Source organism: Cryptomeria japonica, chromosome 6 (genome assembly GCF_030272615.1).
Source record: "Cryptomeria japonica chromosome 6, Sugi_1.0, whole genome shotgun sequence".
Lineage (NCBI taxonomy): Eukaryota > Viridiplantae > Streptophyta > Pinopsida > Cupressales > Cupressaceae > Cryptomeria > Cryptomeria japonica.
In genome coordinates this window covers 144950558-144954818 of record NC_081410.1, presented here as the reverse complement: position 1 = coordinate 144954818, position 4261 = coordinate 144950558, and the positions used below count along the sequence as shown (strand labels likewise).

The 4261-nt window shown below is 36.3% G+C and overlaps 1 long non-coding RNA gene across 1 annotated transcript; it reads left to right on the top strand.

Annotated features, from left to right (window-relative positions):
* Positions 1-377: 377 nt before the first annotated feature.
* On the top strand, positions 378-968 carry LOC131064937 (uncharacterized). Its single transcript, XR_009111335.2, has 4 exons — positions 378-455; positions 555-647; positions 743-811; positions 903-968. It is a non-coding gene; the product is annotated as an uncharacterized LOC131064937 (long non-coding RNA).
* The last annotated feature ends 3293 nt before the right edge of the window (positions 969-4261 follow it).

The following is a 4261-nucleotide window of genomic DNA, read 5'->3' as shown; positions in this document are numbered from 1 at the left end:
AATTTGTTTCTGTTAGTTTACCCCACCCGCCTCGAGGAAATCTCGTGTGAGAAAGCCATCCTCTAACACTCTGAGGCAGAAAAAGATATCATCTCGGACACCCAAACAACAGAAGGTAATTCAGTACAATTTAAATTCATTTGTTAAAATGTATTATGATTAAACATGTATATGTAGATATTGATAAATGCACTTAATTTATTTGTTCTATATACAGAAACATGTGGGGTTTACGAAATTAATGAATGCACCTAATGTCGATGAGGTTCAGCAGAGGGAAGAGGTGATATCTTCATATTCACTTTGGATTGCATTCTTGCTTGTTCAAAATAACTAAATCCTTTTATGTCTATATCATATGTTATCATTTTTCATACAGGAAATGGTAATAGTTGCATCAGATTCGACTAGGCCTCCTAAGGTTATAGCCTACAGGAGAACTATATGAGGCTTCGGTGTGCATTTGTTCTACATATGTTAAAAATATTTGTTTTATCTAGTTTGTCAACAACTTTGGGTTATTAACTTGTATAATTGTCTTTAACCTATTACAGGCCCCTTCAAAACTTCCTACTGTTATTCTACCATTCCATTTCATTAGAAGTCCTACATGTATATTATGGGATCCAACACGACCAAGGGAAAAGGTATGTTTGTCTTAGATCAACTCCTTTTCACTAAGTGTACAACGGAGTTGAAACCCTCTAGTTAACTCCTATTGGATCACTTACCATGGATATAGGAAATGGTCGTAACTAATTCATCTGTGACTTTGCCTCCTACGACCACAACACATCCATCTGAGGCTCCGGTATGCTTTAGTTTCTTAGTCTATTCATTTTTAGTTATTATGTGTTATTTGACATATATGTTATTAACATATATTAATGTTGTTTTGCCAGTTACAGCCCCCTTCAGGACATCCCACGGATCCTGAACCTCACCCAATTGCAGAAGACAAAGATGAGGTAATCAACATTTCAACTTCAAACAGTTTAGAGTTCAGTATTTAGTTATTTTGAAGTTATATTGAGAAAATATATATGATTCGACATTTGAATTCTCCTTGTGCAACCACCCACAAAGCCAAGTACTGCTTCGAAGAGGATTGATTTCGATGATCTGCCACAGTCATAGATATCGATAGAGACATATAGTTATAGTTGTGGTCATTGAAGGACCAATTTTTTTATATATTCGACATTTCTATATGTATATATTGACTTTAATAGACATAACACATGCCACATTTTTGTAACTATTATTGATTTGGCATCTATGCCATTTTTTGATATGTACATGATTATTGTTCATTTTGATATATATGAAACTTGATATTTGATCCAATTTGTTCATTGATATATATGAAACTTGATATTCTTGAAACTTAGTTATTTGCTATTGAAATGTGATCAAATTTGTTCATTGTGTATATGTCTTGAAATGTGATCCAATTTGTTCAATACTTGTAACTCATATGGCATATACTATTAAACTATCTATTGCTCATATTGTGTATACCCAAGTACCGACACTAGTAATGCTGATATTGTATATTTTGATTGAGTGAATTTGCTTTGAGTCCTTCGTGCATGAAGAGATTGGAGTGAAGTTATTATTTCATAAACTCATGCTTATGGAGCGAAGTTCATCATTTCAAGAACCAATTAATACAAGGTTTGAGTGCACAAAGCGAATTTGAAATTTATCTAAGGACAAGTCGACTTAGGTAAGGTTTTCATTTAAATTTTATTCCATAACAAGTCAGCCTTAGGGTAAGAGACACACCTATTCATCCAAATCGCCTATAAAAGAAGAGTTGAAGCAATCATTTTAACATCAAATCAAACCAATTATCTCTTCTTTCGTCAAAAGCCATTAGTGAGAGGTGGTAAAATAGTGCGTCTTTCGTTCTGCTCATCGTGGGAACGAATCGTCAGCACAAGAACATCCGAGTGGTCGGGTTTACGCTAGGTGTTCCCTTGTCTCACTCTCCAATACGTTTGATCGTTTAGAGCCATCTCGTAGCCACATTTTCCCTTGAGCGCTCAAAGTGGAAAAAATAGTCAAACTTTGACGTTGTGTAACTCAGAGACCATGGCACTTATGGATGATCCATATGAATCTATGGGGTCATGTTGTTGCTGCCTAAAAAATCCTCTCTCGGTTTCGGACAACTCGATTCCATTTTCTTGTGGTGAGATTTTTTCTGTCGCATAAAAAACTATCAAAAACCGTCAATGAGAGGTGGCAAAATAGTGCATCTTTCGTTCTGCTTGTTGTGAGAATGAACTATCAGTGCAAGCGTGTCCGGGTGGTTGGGTTTACACTAGGTGTACCCTTGTCTCACTCCCAAGACGTCTGATCATTCTGCCACCTCATAGCGATGTTTTCCCTTGAGCGCTCAAAGTGGAAAAATAGTCAAACTTTGACGTCGCATAACTCGGAGACCATGGCACTTATGGATGATCTATTTGAACCTATGGGGTCTTGTTGTTGCTGCCTAAAAAATCCTCTCTCAGTTTCAGACAAAACGATTTTGTTTTCTTGTGGTGAGATTTTTTCTGTCGGATAAAAAATCGTCAGTGAGAGCTGACAAAATAGTGCATCTTTTGTTCTGCTCATCGTGGGAACGAACTGTTAGCGCGAGCATGTCCGGGTGATCGATTTTATGCTAGGTGTGCTCTTGTCTCACTCCCCAAGACGTTCGATCATTCTGAGCCACCTCGTAGCGACGTTTCCCCTTAAGCACTCAAAGTGGAAAAAACAGTCAAGCTTTGACATCACGTAACTCCGAGACCGTGGCACTTATGGATGATCTGTTTGAACCTATGGGGTCACGTTTTTGCTTCCTAAACAATCCTCTCTCAGTTTCAGACAACTCAATTCCATTTTCTTGTGGTCAGAATTTTTTGTCACATCAAAAATCATAAGTGAGAGGTGGCAAAATAGTGCATCTTTCATTCTGCTCGTCATGGGAACAAACCGTCAACACAAGCGCATCTGAGTGGTCAATTTTATGCTAGATGTTCCCTCCTCTCGCATCCCAAGACATCTGATTGTTCGAAGCCACCTCGTAGCGATGTTTTCCCTTGAGCGCTCAAAATGGAAAAAATGGTCAAACTTTGATGTCGCGTAACTTGGAGACCATGGCAGTTATGGACGATCCCTTTGAACATATGGGGTTGTGTTGTTGCTATCTAAAAGGGCCTCTCTCGGTTTCAGACTATTCATACTAGCCCTTCAAATCGGGTAATTCAACAATAACTCAAAACTTTCCCAAAGCACTTGGAAAAAAATTGCATATTCAGATACCCATTTGCAAGTTATTTAACATATGTCAGAATCAGACACAGTTATTTATAATCAAATGTTACAAGTTTATTACAAATGTATTTGTAATCAAATGGTACAAATTTAGGCTCTCAAAATTTGCAAGTCAGCCCCGTGGACACTTTCATATATAAAATTTGGCATCTAATATAAACGATCAAACTCATTATTGTTTATATTTACAAAATTTTGTATCTAAATATGCAAATTACAACTTGTTTTTTTATACAAAAATTAGCATCTAGATATGCACATTACAACTCGTCGTTTTTTAATACAAAATTTAGCATCTAGATATGCACATTACAACTCGTCGTTTTTTAATGCAAAATTTAGCATCTAGATATGCACATTACAACTCATTGATGTTTTTATATACAAAATTTGGCATCTACATATGCACATTACAACTCATATGCATGTAGAGCACATCCAAAAAAGCAAAGTTACAACGTTTCGCAAAAGATATATACAAAATTGTCAAAATTAATCTACCATATTGTAGAATTATTCTTCTAGATGGACCAAAATCAATCAAGTGAACCTTCTGGATCAGCTCTAACCCTTAATGTCTCAAGTATTGCCTCATGGCCAGATTCACAAACTTTCCACAAATCCTTGTTAAGAGGTCTACCATGATATTTAATCAAATGAATATTTATTGCAACAAGAAGGTTTGAGTAATGAAAAATATGTCTATGTGTCTCAAAGTCCTCAAACAACTAGGCATTAGAATTTTTGATAGGGTACCTGCATTTTATAGAAGGATAAGTTAATGTCAAAATCAATACAACGACTGCTTAATAAATGATTTTAAGAGGTCTCAATACAACTCGACACAACAACGGTGCCTTCTATGCCATGTCCCTATCACAACAACTGATCCTATTGGGTACCCAATACCCTCTCCATCAACCACTGTAGAAGT